This window comes from Coturnix japonica, chromosome 13 (assembly GCF_054131305.1).
Source record: "Coturnix japonica strain WE chromosome 13, WE-NBRP24, whole genome shotgun sequence".
NCBI lineage: Eukaryota > Metazoa > Chordata > Aves > Galliformes > Phasianidae > Coturnix > Coturnix japonica.
Window position 1 is genome coordinate 13,197,570 of NC_140675.1, and position 19,280 is coordinate 13,216,849.

Genomic DNA, 19,280 nt, shown 5'->3' on the forward strand with positions numbered 1-19,280 from the left:
AGGGTTTATTTAATTAATACATCAATGTGGACTCTTAATAATATTTCGATTAAAAAAAAATCAGAGGTAGAATTCACCCATAGCCTTTGCCTCTTCTGAGCAGCAGGAGGAGGATGTGAAATCACACTGGAGGACCTTGAGGTAGGTCTTTTTCTTTTCAATTCAAACGAAACCAAAGAAAGAAGCAAATGAAGATGACAGAGCGTCGCGTTCTTTTCTAATCACTCCAGTTAATTACTTTCAGGGGGGCAGAGCGCCTTTCACCGAATGACTTTCAAGGCCACTGGAGGTGCTCAGCAGTTGTGTTTGGGAAAGTTTTACTGGGTACAAAAACATGACACAAAAAGTCACCTCTAAAAATGTATCCTTCTCCTTTCCCCTTGGGAAGGGAAACAAGAGAAGGAATATTACTATGAGTAATGCAGTGGGATTGGGGAAGGAACAAAATCATAGCGAATATCAAGAATAGCTTTTTAACAATGAGATGTATCAGGCTGAGGAACAATTTCCTGGGGGAATAATAAATAATCCATTGTCGTCCTAAGTGCACTTAAGCCATACTGTTCTGCTGCATGTCTCGGAGGGCTCTGGGAAGGATGGAAGCACTATTTCTGTTTTACTGGTGGGGAAACTGAGGAAGTGCCCAAGGTCAGAGCGGGCGATGGGAACCTGGAGCCCTGACAGCCCGGAGCCGTGTGACTGCAATGGTTATTGGCAGCAAAGAAGGGCAGTGCAGAGGGATTGGGCTGGGGCTCAGTGAGCAGGACAGTCATCATTCTCTCCAGGCTGCCAGAATAGCACGCTTGCATTAGTATCAGCCTAGATCCAAGAACCTACAAGCAGCCAAGGCAGTGAATACAAAAGGGAAGTTCAGCATCACCAGGTACTTTATGTCAGTAATAAAGTCATATAAAGCAGCTGCAAAACCAACCCTCCTATCAGCGTTTTACCTGCTCTGCTTTCTCTTTCTTTATGCGGGTTCAGTTGGCTCTACAAGTCACTGGGTTACAGAAGAGGATAAAGAAAATGTGCCTGAAAAGGATTTTTTATTAATTTTGAATGCAGACTTCCTACATCACAGCGATGGTACAGTGCTCTCCTGGCACAGGGGTGAATTGAAAATCCTATCCATAGGTTTCAGCAAAACCTCTTCTATGTCAGAGAACACAGGTGAATGAAAAGGATCCTGCCAAGGATGCAAGCCCTCCTGTAGGGGCCACAGGATCCATTAACCTTGTTTTTATGGTTATTATTATGATTTCAAATGAGCCCTGATCCTTAGTTTAGGCCAAATGCCCTCAGCTGAAGTGAATCAGATGTACAACGTGCATGGTGATAACTCAGACCCAGGCTCCCACAGGAGCAAAGCTGAGGACCAGGTTTTCTGTCTTAGTCTTGCTATTGTAGCTATTGCAGCATGCTGTTCTTCACATTTAAGAAATGCCTAGAAGTGTCAGAGAAGCAGGCAATATAATGAATGTATTTTGCTTGGAGCCATCCTACTGCAGAGCCTTCCCGAATTGGACATGAATGTCAAGATATTCTGGTTCATGGGAAGACCTGATATTCAGGGGCTCCACTCCCAGACAACACTGGATGTGCTGGAAGCCAGTGCTGGAGAGATCTCAAAGTTACTTGAGGCTCTTAGAGATAGTGGAAAAAAATCAGGAAGGATTAGGAAGGAGAGACTCCTCCTACCACTGTGCTCCTGGCACTGCACTGGAGTCAGCCTGGGGTCACTGTGTTGTTACCTTAGCAGCCTTCCCAATGGCTCTGGTTCAGATGGTTTGGAAAGATTCTTTTACATTTTCAATGTGTTTTCATTTACAGGCTCAAGTTTGGGCTGGGGTATTTTTTTTTTTCCCTCTCTGTGCAATTGTGGATGCTTGTATTGTTACTATACTGCAAGAAACTTTATCTCCTCACCTCCAGCAGGCACTTGGAAAAAGGCCCCATTGGTTACCAAAGGTATTTTTACTCATTTGTGGTCTTTGTGATTCAGCCAGGGCTCTGTTCCCTATCTGCAAACACTTACAGTCCTGTTGGGGAGGGAAATACTAAGCCACAAGGATGGAATCTCAGTGCCCGGAAGAAACTTGGTAACAATATCTATCAGAGCCCCTCCCCCTTGCAGATGGGGGTCCATGTCTCCAACCTATGTAAATTCTGACTGGCCTGCAATAGTTTTGCAAGGCCCTGGTTGCTATTGCTAATTCAGTTAACATCACTCTGGGTATCTTCAGCCCTGTGGCAGCTCCATACTTAGGCTTCACATTTTCACCTTTCTCTTCTGACAGAGGCAGCTCAAGTATTTGTGCTGGTGGCACACAGCTCCCACCTGAGTTGGGGCTGCACCTTTACATGGAACTGGCAAAGGCTGCGTGTGCAGTGAGAAATGCTGATGGACAGACTTTTCCCCATAAATCTTCATTGTTTAGGTATACCACAGGTCCCCAAAGCTTCCCTGGAACTAGAAGATATTTAAGAACATCTTAGCAACAGCATCGCTCAACATGTTCTTTCTGGACACAGATGTGAAAGGTTTGGATTTAGTGACCTTTTATTTCTTGTGGTAGATGTTTTCATCTGGCACTGGGACTTCAGCAGCTGAAACACAGCTTCAGTTGATATAGAAAACTACTTTAAAGGTCAAATATTCCTTAATCAGTGCTCAGCACTGATCCAGGTTTCCTGTGGGATTGGGAGCAGAAGGCTGAGCTGTCACATGCCCTGTCCTACAAGCACCACAAGGTCATCCTATTGGCCACGGAAGGGCTTCTGAGTTTTCTGGCAAGCTCTGTCATAAGACAAGGCTGGAGACGGCGGTCATGATGGATGGTCATCATTGGTCTGGAAGATGAGTGGATGCATTCTGAACCTGCAGAGCAATTATAGCAATAAAGAAAACGGTGGAACATTAAGCATTTGCTGTGGTATCAGCCATAAAATAGACATGTCCAGGTGCAGCAAAGGCAGGGAGATGAATGTTCAGTATGAATACATCAGAGAGGTAAACATTGAGAAAGAGTAGTGCTATTTAAGCTAATGGACAATTTTGGCATGAGAGCAAATAAGTATAAACTGTCTAGAGGCTAAAAAGATGTTTTTATTCTGCACAGGAGGGAATTTCTAGCCCAGACATTCAGTGGTGGGGATAGGGACAAAAAGAAATGAACCAGAATGATAATGGAAGTTAATATGGGATGCAGTGGGGACTGCTGGATGAAAGCCACAGGGAGCTACATCTTGAGTCCCAGGAACCCCCATTCCCATATTAAAAGAACATTAGGGCCTCTTGCTTTCATCTGTTTTTGTCTCCTCCTTCTCCCCATGCTTCCAGTCCACAGTATTCATCCCACGCTCACCTGGCAGTGTCAGCTGCTCCCTGTGAGATGTTTCCCTGCCCTGTGCTAGGAGCTGCCCTTTGTGTTCTCAAGGTTGTGCTGCAGACAAGTCCAAGGCTGTGCTTAATTCTTGAGTTTACTGTAAGGGGGAGCTGGAGCAGGTTTCCTTTCCTTACAATCAATTCCCAAGGCTTCAAACTGTGCATAATGTTAACTCCAGTTTTATTAGGGCTTTAAAGTGTATTTTTATAACATTTTGGCTCAAACACATTTACCAACCATAACACAAAGCAGATAAGGAATAATGAAGCACCAATTCATATGCGGTTTAAAGATGTGGTCTATTTTATTGCTAAATCAATGGGCAAATCTTCAAATGATGTTTTTCCTCTGGACAGAGGTGATCTCTGCATTGCACACCTCAGTGCTGACACCAGTGTCACACATGTGAAGGTCAGATGCAAATTGGCACGGTCTGACTGATTTAAATGCAGATCCACCAGCTGATAAGACTGTCTTTAGGTTTTATCCAGGTTTCTCTGGGTCAGCTCTTTGCCAGCACTGAACATATTCAAGTTCCCTTCAAAATCAGGGGTGAAGTGCTGCTGTTTCCAGCAGAAAGGCATTAGGTGCGAGTTAGCAATGCCGCTGACATCTCACTGAGTGGAACAGAGCACTGGGGAGCCAAGAGCATTTCCTTCAGCCTAGAAGTTACACCATGGAAAAGATGTGCCATAGGGGCAACTGGGGAAGCACCCCAGGCACTCCAGCAGGTGATAGCGATGCTTTGCTTGTCACGTGGAGATAGTTCTTAATTCAAGGCAACTCCAGATGCTCTGAGTGCACTTTCTGGGAGCTCTGCTTTCCAATCTGCAGTTGGCATAGGCTGCGAGTGCTGATAGAGGCTCTGAAAGCCATGTAAGCCCCAGCATTTCTCTGGTTTTCATCTAGGAGGGTTTCTATACATGGGAGCAGCTCACTGGTGTTGGAGTACCAGAGAACTCTGCGCACAGCCTCCCCAGAAGCCTTTTTTCCTGCATCCATCCATCAGCAAAGAGAGCTCTGCATGCCCCACCACCCCCGTGCCCACCTCAGTGGGGTGCCTAGGTGACCGCGATCCTGTCCCTCTCCATTTCGCTAGAGCTATTTGCATACATTGCCCATCTGTTCTTATTCAGCATCATTCTCTGGCTGCATGCACCAGCATAAAATTGCAATATCTCAGCTGCAAGACAGGCAGGAAAATGTTTGCTTAGGAAAAAAAAAAAAATAAGCCAACCAACCCCTATTATTTTTTTTCTATCATGCTTATGTTTTATGGACGCATTTATTTTTCTGAAGCTCTGTAAATGCTTGTTTTACAAGAACCTAAATGTGGCTAATTTTCCCCTGCTTGCATTCCTGGAGTGTGGGGGAACCTGCCAACCTTGGCTCTGTGTCTGCAGACCATGGATGCTATTAAATGATGAGCTGCTAACAGCTTCCTGCCATGCAGATGGCAGCTCAGCGTCCTTATTTCGATGGCATCCTCACTCCTGAGACAGACAAGCTGAAGGGAACCTGAATGTAATGAAGCCACTGGCAAAAATCCCAAGCAGCGGGGAGGAAGAGTGGGATATCAAAAAGGCCCCTAAGTGAAATTAATTAAAGTCATTAGAAGTAATTTTGGTTATTCATTACCTAACGATTTCTGCAACTTTTAGACAATCTGGAGTTGTTTTCCATTTATTAGCCTGACCCTATAAATGTGTTATAAAACCCAGGGAAATGATGGATTTGTATGGAAGGTGCAGGAAGAAGTGCTGGGCTCTGTACAACAACCTGTCTGGCTGCAATCAGGCAAATAATGGATTATAATCTTAATAAGAATAATACTTACGTTAAGTAATCGGGATGTTAAATGGCCTGGTTTGGGGAAACATCAGGTTTAATAACACATAAACTCATTATGCAAACTGTGTGTGGTGCTACCTCCAGCTGGAGGGACACAGGTATGTACCCTCAAAATGTATCCAAATGGGACTATTTGGGAAGAAGAAGAGCAGCCTAGGAGCTGTTCCTGTGTCCTGCTTATGGGTTACAGGCAGTTCAGATGGGAGACACCAAGGCAAAGTGCCAATGCTCTCAATGAGCTGTAACTCCCCACGTTTTCCCAAGCAAACAGCTCCTTCAAAGGCACTTCAGCCTTTATCTTTCGCCGACGAATCCTCACTCTCTGCTTTCCCCTCTCCTTTGCGCAGGGTTGTGTTTTGGCAGCCAGGCACCGGGCCGACTGCTGAGCGATGGGGCTGTGATCAGGTGTGAATATATCTGATAGTTCCACAGCAGCGTTTTGCTCTTACACAGTCAGACACAAACTAATCAATACATCTGGACCCTGCTGCTGGGCTCTTGGAGGTTGGTTGTCTGCTCCTATAGCCCTAAGCTGGAGCCGTGGAGGGGAGAAAAGCATTTTCCTTTACCTGGAGCTCTCCAACAGCTTTGGGAAAGGATGGCAGTGGAGAGAAGCACCTTCAGAGCAGGTGCAATGGAAGGATGTTGTGTGTAGGCTGAGCTGTTGCGACCGGCTGGCTCTGGCTTCAGGGTGAGCGTGGGCACAGAGGGCTTTGCCTCGTTTTGCCGAACACGGAGGGATTTTTGTTGTTGTTGTTTCCCGTTTGTAAGAGGAACGATTCCAGAGCCTGGTGGGGATGTTGCTTAGCAACTGAGTCAGACGTGCAAGAGATAAAATGCAAAATCTCCTTTAAAACAACACAGCAGGTTTCACCTGACAAAGACCTGGCGTGGATCAGCCGGGGGATGCCCCGCACGTGGCTGTGCGTTGCAAGCAGGGCATGGCCCTCTCCGTCGGCATTTCGTGCTCTGTTAACTGCTTGTCTGCCAAGCGCAGTGCATTCAGCAGCGTGTGCTCTCTGCTGCCTTATTTCTCATTCAGACCCAAGAAGGGGCTGCGATAAGAGCTTGGCTTGCTTTGGAGGGACCACGAGCTTCCAATACAATGGATGAGGTTTTTCTTTTTCCTTTTTTAGAAAATATCCCCAAATACTCCTATCCCCATAAAACCCCACCTCCTCATGTTGAGGACATTTGCTGACTGAAGGGGTTGAAGGAGCCGATCCCATGATGATACTGCTCACTTACCAAGCCCTACAGGCACAGAAGCACAAAGGAGGTGCTGCATCTGCTGAGATGTCTTAATAAACCTTCTCCTTCCCTCCTTCCCGAGAAGCTTCACAAAAGTGTGACGGCAATAAAAATAACAATTAAAAGAACGAAGAGCAAAATGGCATCTGATGAATCTCAACTGATTTCTGTGTATAGATGATGCGACCTCTAATCCTGCTCTCCCAATAGATCATTGCTGATGGCTGTTAGAAGTGTTTCTCTGCAAGGAGCTGTACTCAGAGGATTATGAAATAACAATGAGGATAATCCCAGACAAACAAAAGAGGCAGTCAAGCCCCTGGTTTTCAATGTATTGCTTCAAGTGGGCTGTCCTGTTTTCTGTGTTTGTCTGCTAATTGTGTTGGTGAGCAAACAATCTAGGGGGTCCAAAGGATGTGATTTGCATCCTTCAGACCTGGGCAAGCACCAGCTGCTCATAGGGGAGCTCCAAGACCTTATTTTAAGCTCGGGCTCTGACTCACCTCCTACAAGCTGTACACTGCACACATTTGTTTTCCTGCTCTTTTACATATTCAGTCCACCTGGGTTGAGTGGGCTCAAGCATGAAGTGAAGCACATCTGTACAAAAACAATTGCTTTTGTCTTCTAGCTGGGGATAGAAGAGATTATTCTCATGGCAAGATGACCCAGTGAAGGATGTACATACCTACAAGGGAAGGAGGTGACCTCTGGCTGGAGATGAGCTGCAGAGTGACAAAGTGTTGCAGTCCTGCACTCAAGAAGGCTTTTGTCTGTGCCCCAAAAGGCAGGGAAACAAAGCACAGGAATAAATGGTTGAAGGGTTTATTTGATTAAAATCTAGCATCGTGGAAAGCTCCTGTATTGAAAGGAGACCTTAATGCCTTCTCTGTCCCCACAGAAAGCGGGTAAACTCCTTGGTAGAGGGAAACTGAGTTCCCCATCTAGAGATGTGGATGAAAACCAACCTGGGGAGGCTGGCTCCACAGCCCTATAAAGAACTTCCTTTGGCCTTTTGCTGAGGCTGCTAACAAGGGTATGAATTAGTATAGAGAGTGGAAAGGATTCCCTCTACGGACCTGCACAACTATTGTATGCCATCAGCCATGGCTCAGCAATAACTCTACTGAAAAGAAATAATTTCCCAATGGGAAACATCTCCATACCTGTTTTCTAGGTCTCAGGATGCATATGCTGCCTCTCACCTGCACCTGACGGCACTGACACAGCCCAGAATCACAGTGTTGAGGCTTTGGTTAAATATGAAGCTGACAGACTCACATCCTCAGCATTGGGCAACTCTGTTTGCTGTGAAATCAGCCTGTGAAGAAACACATGCAGAGCAGAGCAGAACAAGCACAGGAGTTAATGTTCTGTGTGGTGTGACACACCTCTATTCAAACAAGAATTGAAGGAAAAACGTTTCAAAGCCATAAACATCTTCATTCAATTAACATATTAAATGAGAAGTTGATTTATTTGGGATGTTTAAGTTTAATTTGAGTCTAATTGGGATGTTACGGTATTTAAAATGGCAATTGATTATTAAAAATATATCTATTCTTTCAAGCCCTAACAAGCATGGGACTTATGAATATTTTACTGCAAAGAAGCCAGAGCCTCGATAGATGTTTTTAATAATCTCAATTGGTGTTTAACACAGAGGAACAAGCTGTCGTTTTAAATCTAAGGAGACGTATCTATTTGCAATTAGTTGTGGTGGTTATCGCATCATCCCAAAATGCCAGCTGATTTGTGCCAGGTTTGCTCTCAACTATACCCTAAATAATTAGTTAATAATAAGCCTGCATAACGAAACCACCTTCTCGAATCCCTATTAAATCTTAATTTCCAAAGCATCGAGGGCTTAGCACAGGAAGAAAGAGAGCTGGAGGTGGGATTGGAGAAGAGAGCATCCCTATAGAGAGCAGAGCACACTGAGAGGTACTGCTGCTGTCATCTAGAGGGCGAGGTGCAGAGCTGCTCCATACACGGTGCTGAGCCCAACCAAGTGCTGCTCTGCCATCCGCTGTGCTGGGGCTGTGGCAGCTCTCCTCTCCCCTGCTCCTGACTCAGGGCAGCATCTGTCTTTCTGAATTATGGATGTTTTCCCGGCTCCATCACTTAGTCGGGGTTTCATCTGATTTTTTTTTTCTTTTTTGGTAGAGAGTCCTAATTTGGAGTTGTGCTGGTTGTATCCCTCCCATTTCCCACGATTGCCCTCCCTTAGGAATTGCCATACTATCACTGGATGTTGTGTGCTTTTTAATACTCAGTCAGCTTTTGGGGGGTCTCTCTGGAGTTTTGTTTTCGTTACCTTCTTTCATATGAAGGCATTACTCATCACTTCCATGTGGATCTCAGGGAGCCCCTTTGTTTCCTCACGTAGGTGCCTGTGTGTCTCAATGGTGGGTGACATCGGGTGATTTAAAAGTTAATGCCTTCTTCTCAAAGAGAACCTCCATCTGGGTAATGGAGTGCATTGTTTGCCTTAAAAATGAAACTTGAAATTTTAAATGGTGAGTTCATCCCTAAATGCTGCTGAAGATGTCTGGCCAACTGCATGTCAGCCCAGTTCTGGATGTCTTCCACACAATCTGTCACTCAGTCAGCTTCCTTGTTATGCTTGGATTTGATGTTGGGTTTGTGTCTGTAACACAGCTCCTGATTGACAAGAATGTTATTTTATAGATGACTCTGAATTCATATTCATGTCTAACAGGATTTCAAGCCCCCCTCTGTGATTGGCAGTCTCTTTCTAGGAGAATTTTTCTCCTTGTTAAACAATACTATATATTCTGTGAAAATGAGGCATGGACACAATGTCAATTTGACACAGTTTTTCCAGTCTCATTGAGGCCAGGCATCATTCAGAGCACTTCTCCTCCAGGTGCTGGCCAGAACTTGCTGCTATTGGAGAAATCATCCCCAGGGGAAGCCCAGAGCTGTCCCCCAGCCCTGCAGCTCCCAGTTCCTGTGGTAAGCCAAGAGATCAGAGCATCCTGCACCTGCACCACAATCTCAGGAATCTCCTCTGGAAGGATTTCCTGCCAGCTTCTCCCCTCTAAAAGGAATTTCTGGTTGTGCCATCTTCCAGCACAGCCAGAGTCTGCTTGTGCTTTTGGTATCAGGGCTTTGCTTAAGATGTTCACAATTATGGTGCTTGCTTGAGATTGTCAGCCTCCACAGTGTCCTCTAAGCCCTGTCAGTGTAGTATCCCTGGCTCTGTCCCATAGATATGTCTGTGCCTCTGTGACTGAAATCAGCAGGAAAACAGTGCAGTTGGCCATTGTAAGACAAGCGCTCACTAGTCACCAGATGTCCACTCAGTGAAGGTTTTAGGCTTTTCTCAGCTTCAGGCTTCCCATACTGACACGAATCACATCCTCCTGCCAGCCCAACTTGTTCTCTGTGCTGCCACCCAGGGACAGAAAGAAATGGGTCAATGGGTTTGCCAATTAAAATTTCAGGAAACTTCATCCTCCCTGATGCCAGTTGTTAAGGAGCAATTAAAAATTAAAGGTGACGATGCTTTCACGTTCCTGTGGTTGAACCCTGTCTGGCTTCCCTGAGCATCCCAACATCACATTATTCCACTCACCGAGGTGGAAGGAAACAGCCCCGCTCAGCTGCAGGCACAGGGTTGATGCCCCTGCTGTCAGGTGGCCCTGCGGACACCCAGGAAGCTTGGCAGAGCCCTATCAATTACAAATGTGCCTGGGGTGCTCATAGTGGGTAACGCAGAGAGCAGCGAGGGGAGGTAATCCCATAATCATGAACAGAAGATGACTCCCATGATAAGCAGGTACACAGAGCAAGCAAACAGCGCTGTTAATAACTGTGCTCTGAAGCACTTACAAACCAGCACTAGAGCAATGCAAGACACGCAGAGAAGACAAAGCAGCGCTGAGAGGAGGTCCCCATCCCACCACCAACAACAGTGCGAGGTGCTGTCCAGCTGTCCTCCCACTGATAACGCTGCCCCATTTAATTTTATGCTACAGGCATCACAGCATCAATCAGGCGGTTGCAAATTGGTGGAGCTGCTGTTCATTCTGCCTGTAAATCAGGAGCGTGTGGCACAGCTAGACTTACGCTTTTTATATATGCATAAAATTAAAGTCGAAGCCATTGGCAGCCTCGTTAATATACTGTGTTAAAGACAGATGTCTGCATTGACTAAACTCTGAAAATAAATGAATATGCATTTTAATAAGGTTTCGGCTCTGACACCTCATTGAAGCCAGTGCAGGCACCATGATTCACACCAGCTTCTTGAATGGCTGAGGAACACACCAACTGTATTGCCAAGTGCCTGCTGTTCATTCACCTGTCAGTCCATTCGAGAGACCCCTTGCGGTGTCCTTCCCTTCCTTGTTTCTGTGCTGGCTGTTAATGGGGCTGATGATGTTGGCATTGTCATGGTATGTAAATCATTTAGACCCCATTTTTCTTTGGAAAGGTGCTTACAATGAAATACAGCCACCTAGGTGGTTACGCTTAACTCCTGCCAACTCCTGTCTAAAGTGGCAGGGCCTGAGCTGTTGGGTAGAAAATCAAAGAGCCCAAGTGACAGCACTGCAGACAGGCTGGAGCAGTGAGGCCCTGAGCAGACGGCTCATTTGTCTATAATGCCCTTGGCTGTTCTTGCTTATGGAAGGGGCTGACCCATCTCCACCCTTCCATTGCAATTCATTTGAGAGAAGGCTTGGAGCACTTGCATAGTATTAGCTGAGATTAATGGTGACTGTAACACAGCAATGAAGGTGACTAGAATTGGCATAGACGAGTCTGGTTTGAGCTTCTGAAACAGTCAGGGCAAAAGAGAAAATCTGAAAGATTCATGGAGAAGTTCTCTTTCCTCATTAACCTACAGGTTGTTTGTCCATATGAACCAGCAAGAAGAGCGAAACCAAAATCCCCAGGCTATGCAGTGACTGGTACTGACTGTAAGAAGAGTCAATTCACAAACACAGTGTTGCGTGGTGCTGATTACTTCCAGAAAACTCCAGCGAACATGAGAGCAAACTGTGCTTGGGACGAATCAGGAATCCCTTGTGGGCGACTCAGTTGAATGGCTGCTCCATTGGCAGGGCTTGAGGCTTTAGACAGGCTTAAGGAAGAGTGCTGATCAGGATGTGAGCCTTTCTCAGGAGAGGTGGGGATGGGCTTTAGTCAGAACACAAGCTGTAACTGCATGGCTGCATGGATGCATGCACAGACAGTGGTGCACTGAGATGGATGTGGTACCCTGATAGTAGAGACACTGAGGTCCTTCATGGACCTGCAGGCTTTCTCTATAATAAAGTTGTTCCTTCCCATGGTCTTCTGAGATGCCCTCCCTGGGCCTGCCAACACAGAAATAAGAAATAGAGAGGTAGGGTGGCAAAAGCATCCTCAGACGTCCATAGATTAGGCATCTAAATCTAAGCTCATCTTTGAAATTCCCTTGCTAGTCTGTGGGAGAAAAAGGCATTTTTAGAGCATGATTCATTGACCTATTTTAGACAGCTCCATAAGGACAAGATGAATCACCCTCTTGGGTGCCTATTCCTCTCCATTCACAGGGAGTTTGGATGACTAGCACAGATAAAGGCATTTACACTGTAAACCACAAAAGAAAGATGCAATGAGTGTCTTATAGGGTCCTCAAGGAAGTGGCAAGTAGGAGCAGCCCTGAAGTCCATTCTGGAGTTCCATCTCATCCACAAAGCATGGACAAATGGTGTCCTCTCTGCATTATAGTTTCCTTAACTCTTGGTTGTGAATGGAGTCCCATGTCAGCGCTGCTGCTGGCATGGTGGACCGCTGTGTGTTTCAGTCTCTGCATGTCCCTCCAAGACACCAGCTATGTCCATCTGTCCCCACTGCCTCCGGTGTGAGCTGAGCACTTAAAGCTGCCAGGCTGCTCCATGAGCAGCTCTTCTGCCATATGAATTTGTAAAACTGAGATGGAAACTGAATACCATCTGCATTTCTGGTGAGTTCCTCCTGCTTGGTGCATCTGCTCAGGTTGGAGAGGTCTTAAAAACAGCTTTTCTTTGGGCATTTTGGCACTTCCAGCCCCCACCAGTGAACAGAATGAAAACAGATGAGGAATTTATAGCTAGATCTGTGCGCAAGCTCCTATTACGATCCCGGTTACCAAAATCCACCAAGGCTGGGTTCAAGTCTTTCCTGAATGTTCATATTAATTAAATGCTGGTTGCACACGTAACACCTACCACCTTCCACAGGAGAAACACAAATTCATTAAGAGGAAACGCTGACAACCAAGGGAGTATTGTTTTCTGCACTGAGCAGTGACCAAGCCAGCAGAAGTAGAAATGTTATCATTTAGCCCTGGCAGCAAGGTTTATGCTTTTGTTTCTGTTCATGCCTATGAAGCCATTCCACCACAAGCCCATCATACAGCCCTTTGCCTATCAGGGTTCCATTTACTTTTCCTTTTAAGTAATAACCTTTGCAATATCTCCTCACTTTGACAGGTCAAGAAAGGTTTGATACAACAGCTTTCTTACTGCCATAGCTTTAGCAGAAGTAAAAGCCGGGAAATTGGCTATAAAGGTTAGTAGTAATGGTCAATATGTTCTGGATGTGAATTTTTTTGTTTGTGCATTCAGTTGGTAGAGCTGAGCTGAGGAAATCCCTTATCTGAGGAAATAAAAGCACTTTTGAAAGCAGTAGAAGCATCTTGCAGAGCCAGTGCCCCTACATATGCACCAGGACTTTTTAGACTCACTTAAAATGAAGCTATGGAGTTTCTTACAACAAATCAGTGGGTTGCATTCTTGATAGCAAAGTTGTGATGAAGGCAGTGGATGAAGAAAGCACCAAGAAAGGCTAATCAACTCCAGCAAGAGGTTTCCAGCTGTTGCAGAAGACAGTCTGGCTTCAGAGCAGCAGCCTGTGTCAGGGCCTTGAGGCTAAGAGAGGAAAGGGCATTCCCCAGGCTTTAATCAAGGCAATCTTTGTAAAAGCTGGTCCCATTGGAGTTACACAGCTGGTTTGTTCTCCTCCTGTGTCCACTGCAGCTCTCCCATTTCCACCGTGTCCTGAAGCTGCTGGAAGCTGGGTAAGCAGTCCAAGAGTAGAAGAGAACACAGAGAAAATTGCCTCCTGATTTGATGTGATTATAAAGCAAATATTGCAGCAGTGAAGGAAATGGAAGCGACAAGTCCCTTCGCTGCATGATTTGAAGAAGTAACACTTAATCCAGTGCTGCCAACTGAAGTGCTGGGTGAGGCTGCTCATAGGCGTGAAATTGGCAAATTGGTGGCAGCACTCATTAGCTCAGTCGTGTTTCATTGCACGGGCTTTGCCAGGATGGGGTTTTTCCTCATCTTTCATTAGCAGGTCACTATGAAATGTGGTAAGAGAGAAGCAGGATGAGCTCCACACAGCTGAGCATATGCCCAGGGATGCCAAAGATAAGAGAAAATTGGGCATTTCTGGGCAAAGCCAGGCACATCTTGCTGCTCTTCAGCTTTTATCGATCCCATAACATTTTTATGGAGAACAATGAAAGTCATTTGTTATCCAGTTGTAGCTCATAACGGATGGTCCTGTCTCCTGGCCGTAATAATTCTGAAAGAAGCATTATTCCACTCTTCCAGCAAATTACAAAAGATTACTTCTGCTAGCAGCTGATTACCAAGGAAAGGCTCCCACAATTTGGTCCTACTGCAAGTAACCACATTAGTAAAGATCTGAGCATGAGTTTGATGATTTTCACAAATTCCAGGAGAACTCTGCCCAAATATACCCGTAATTGGGGCTTTGGGCCTATTTTTTACAACCACGTCGTTGTTTTTAACTAGGAATGAAAGCTACAGTCCATTAGGATGATTGCTGGGTGAGCTCAGCGTCTCTCAAACCTTCAGCATGGACAAGGGGGTAAACAATAGTCATCACTGGTATTTTCTTGGCAAAAATCCCAAGAAGCCTATAATAAAAAGAAGGTTTTAAAAAGCTTTCTTTCTTTCTTAGAGTAAATCAATTTCCATTCTTTATCTGTGGTCCCAATTTAAGTGAAATGAAGCTTCATTTCAGCAAAACCTGCTATGCTGGGCTTGAGACACGCTTTGCAGCTGAGGTCAGGGCGCTGTGCTCCTTGCTGCCTCTGGGTGAGCATCAGAACTCAGTGCTGCAGGAGGGGGGGCTAGAGGTTGACTGATGAGATCAGCCCAGGACCTGCATGGGAAGGGAACACCTCTCTGCCCAGCTCATGCAAACAGCAGTGCAAGCACCAAATAGTTTTTGCTCCACAACAGCTATCCCATTACATTAGAAGTGCTTCATGCCATATCGGTAGCTAGATGAAAGGTGCTGTTGTTTCTGTGGCTTAATCCAGATAATTACACTTTAAGTCTATGCTGTCACTAGGAAAATAACATAAGTTCTCAGAAGGAGCGGTAACACATTGGCACTGCTGCCCTGAGAGGTGGTGGGGGCACCACACCTGGAGGTGTTCTAGAACCACAGAGATGTGGCACTCAGGGATATGGTTGGTGGGCATGGTGGGATGGGTTGGCTCTGGCATTGGTGATCTGAGGGGGCTTTTCCAACCCTGACAATTCTATGACTCCTCTATAAAAGCATATTCTCAGATACACAGCTGGGACATTCATCAGAGGCTTTCTGTAGTCAAAAGACAATGCAGGAGTGGCAGTGAGGAGCTGCAGATGGCTTATATACTGAGGCTGCTGTCCAGGTACCTGCTGCTGCTGCTGGCCTCCCTGCCAGCATGGATCTGCCCTGCCCAGCTCTTTGAAAATCTTCTCTTTAGAGCAAAGGGCAGCTAATAATAAGCCGATTTAGCAATTAGCATGACATGAAGAAGGGAAATATGAGTGTCCTGAATCCAGAACCATCCAAGGCAAGGGAAAAAAATCCCAGTTTTAATTCCGGTAAGATTAATTTTACATTTTAATTAGAAAGATGAAGGGGAAAAAAAAATAAAAAAGAGCAACTATGGGTTGCATCAGTAACTCATAAAGCATTGTGGAAATTTGGCTTATGATGGATTTTGTCTTATTGGCAGCAGCCATGAGGGAGGCTTACAGTAGGAAGGAGTTCCGCATCTTCTCAAGAGATACACACATGTGCTGAACTTGCAGCTGTCCATGGATAGGTTTTCAAATGGAGAAATCCACCCAGCAGAGATTGGCCTGACAAACCTCAGAGTGAGCCCAGGCAGGTGGTTCTCCATGCTTCCCTGAGGTCTGTAAAGCTCATCTTGCAAGCAGATGGGAAATCATGCAACCGTACCTTTGATGGCAAATATTCCAGGGGTAAATGCAGACCTTTTGGCTTGTGCTGTGCAGCATCTCCCACCCTCGGGCTCTGAGCCAGGACTTGAAGGCTGTAAGGCAGAAAGCGATAATCCTTGGAATGCAAAGGCTCCTCCATCACCGTGACTGCCTTAACTGTCGGCCAAACCCAGCCCTTGCCAGGGATCTCCAAAGGCTCTTCCCAGTTCCCACTGATTCCACATGGTTACTTCACCCTCTCACGTCCTTCTTGAAGGGTCTCCAACACCTCCTTCCTTGTCCATTTGCCTTCAGGACATCAGCAGAATGAGCATGGGCAGATGGGGCAGGGCTTGGTGCTGCTCTTCTGCTGCCCAGGCTCATCACCATCCCCTCCTCAGACTTCTGGCAGGGTTCACTGCAGAGATGATCTTCAGGGATTTCTTCGTGATGTTTCAATGAGTCTTTATTAAGCATATGAAAGCAGTGATTTTTCTGTAGAATATAGCTTAGTAAAAGTTGAGATTATTTTCCTAGGGATGGCACAAAACTCATCCATTACATAAACATCATCCTCTTCCAGATTCCAATGAAAATAACATACTTTCCTTTATAGATTTATCAGAATTTGGTCGGCTTCTGAGGATAGCCTCACAACGAATAAGTCATTAATTCCTAACATATAGCTTTAAATCTGAAGAGATTTATTTGGAGGGATGAGAACCTGACCAAGACTAATTGCTAGAAAGCATTGTTAACAATTCCCTCCTGTAAGATCTTGTAGTTGAAGTAAGGTAGATTAAAAGATTATTATTTGAGTTTTCAAGTATCAATTATGCTTCTATCGGAATTCATTTGCTCAATTACTGTTTCCACTCATTCCAATGTATTCTAGGAAAACAATCTTCGTTCTTTCCATATAATTAAAGTCATTTATGTTTTTCAATTGCTAAAACCTAGGCTTTCTCTTCCCCGCACCATTTGAAGGCAAAGCTCAACTCTGTTTCTTAATTTTAGCTGCTGCTGCCTTCTTGTCAATATGGTTAGTTAATGGGCAGGGAATCCCTGATCCTCTCAGGGAGTCCTGCAATTAATTTTACAATGTCAAAAGGAGGTTGCCTATGGCAACCTTTTCATTTGCTCAAGTGCTTTCACGTGGGTTAAGAATGAAGAATTGTCAAGGTGTATGTAGGATGCAAGAGCACTGTTATAATGCAGCATAATTAGAAGTCATTTCTTTTCTCAAAAAATGGCTACTCCTTGAATCTGAAGAAAAGAGCGATGAAGCTGTTTGGTGGATTCCTGACCTCCAGGACCTTCTTTGTTTTGCTTTGTTTGTGGCAGAGCTTTACAACAGATCCAGAACTGAGTGGTTTGAAGGAAAAGAAAATTCTGTTTAAAAATGAATGAGAGCCACAGAAGAAAACCTGCAGAGCCTACATTCAGTTCCCTGCAAGTGCATCATCTCCTAAATACTTCTGTTGATCTATGCACCTCATTGAGGTAAAGGAAAGATAAAGGTCAGGAGCTGTTCCCTGTATGGAAGGAGGTGCCTAGGTTTTGGCCCTGGGCAGAAGCCAGCCATGAGATAGGGAGAGTTCTGCAGCTTACTGGTCAAGCTGGCATGCTGAAACATTTGGTGTTCATGGCGTGCAACTGCTGGATGCACAGGGAATGCTCTTCATGCTCAGCATGCATCTTGCTACCATAGAATCATAGTGATTAAGGTCGGAAAAGTTCTCCAAGATCATCAAGCCTGCTGACCATTACCCTGCAATGGTTCTTAACACCCCCAGGGACGGTGACTCCACCACGTCCCTGGGCCACAATGCCAGTGAACCTGAACTGATGCAGATGGTGGAAGGTCTGAGGCATTTGGTTTCTTTCTGAGCTGCTACTGGTGCCAAAGTCCTGCTGAATGCCCAGGACAGGAAGAGAGGTTGGGCAAATCCCACATTGCCTGGTGGATATGTAGAAACTACAACACAGAACACAGTGCTAGCCAAGCCTCCAGGCAATGATGGGTATTGCCAGATCGCAGTCTCCCTTCTGATGAATAAGCAAGACAAGAACACTGAAGTGTGAATACAAAAGCATCATTATTGGCAAAAAGTCTTCTCAGTGTCCAGCAATAGTAAAATTCATATAGATGACACTTCCCCTGCCTACAGGGAACATAAAGGTAACATTTCCTTTAATTAAAATATACCAGCTCCTCAAAGCTAATCTTCTCTTAATAAGCAAAACTCGCTGTGCCCCTCTCCATCAACCTCTGCACACAGTGTTAATTAAACATGGCATCATCTGACAATGCATCAAGCTGGCAGCAGGAGGCAAAATATGCCTTGGCAATGCCTGAGAAAGCCAACTGTGAGCCCAGTCAGCACCCAGTCACCACCATCCTCAGCATCTTTGCACCACTTCTTTATTTCCTATTCTTTCTGAAGCTCTGCTGCGATGTCATTTACAAAACAAACATGCGGAGAAAAACAAACAAACACTAACCTGTAGCTGCTACTTTGTTTTCTGTTGATGTGAACAAGACACCAGCAATCAGCCAGCCCTCGCATCGCTGCTATTGCTCTCCCAGGAAGAAAATGCCCTTCATCCCTGTGGCTTTCCAGGAAAGGGAGAAATTATTCCTCCCCCTCCAGCTCCCCATCTCTACTGAGATGGTTTATCTCTTGGCTTGGAGAACACCTCCCCCAAAGCCCCACCTGCATAAGATTAGTGGAGGTTGTTGTCTCTCTCTAGAGGCTCTAGCTAAAACTCACTGAAACCGATGGAAAACCCCCTCAATGTTTAAAATGGAACTCAAAATAAGAGGCTGTACAATCAAAGGTTCACCCAGGGCCAGCTCCCTCATAGTGCCTGAGTATACAGACAGCAAGCTGCTAACACCCTCCAGTGAAAGCAGGCAGAAGCTAAAGACAAACTTCAGAAATCAGTATCAAGCAGACAGACATTCCTTTCACAGGTATAAATAAAAGTGTCGGTAGCCAGCACAATGGGATTTCATGATGTAAAGCAATATATTGAGAGCAAATGGCTGCCAAGTCTCATAGCACATCTGAGTATATAACCTATGGCACTTCTGCACAGGGATTGTCAAAGACCTTTGGAAGATTTTTAGGAAAATATGACATTATGCAGCGTTTGGGAGTCTTTCAGCTGGGAAGCTGCAATTGCATAAGCTATTTAGGTTGGATATTAGGAACTAGTTCATCTCTGAAAGAGCAGTCAGGCACTGGCACTGCTGCCTAGGAAGTGGGGGGGTCACCAGCCCTGAAGATGCTCCAGAACCATGGAGATGCAGCACTTAGGGATGTGGTCAGTGGGCATGGTGGGATGGGGTGGGGTTGGACTTGAGATCTTGGAGGTCTCTTCCAACCTGAATGATTTTGGTGATTCAAAGATATCTTCACTACAGTAAATAGCAAAAAAATAGTTGGCTTCCTCACAGTGACATTTGTTTGCAGAGAGGTGCCAGGGAAACCACATGCAGCCACAAGAACAGGAGGAGGACTCAATAATGCAGAGC

The 19,280-nt window shown here is 45.4% G+C and overlaps 1 long non-coding RNA gene across 1 annotated transcript; it reads right to left on the minus strand.

The window, feature by feature from the left end:
- Window positions 1-2,519: 2,519 nt before the first annotated feature.
- On the minus strand, window positions 2,520-18,430 carry LOC107320797 (uncharacterized). The gene is made up of 3 exons (XR_001558374.3): window positions 18,245-18,430; window positions 7,655-7,809; window positions 2,520-2,878 (listed from the first exon to the last, which is right to left on the minus strand). It is a non-coding gene; the product is annotated as an uncharacterized LOC107320797 (long non-coding RNA).
- Between the last annotated feature and the right edge of the window lie 850 nt (window positions 18,431-19,280).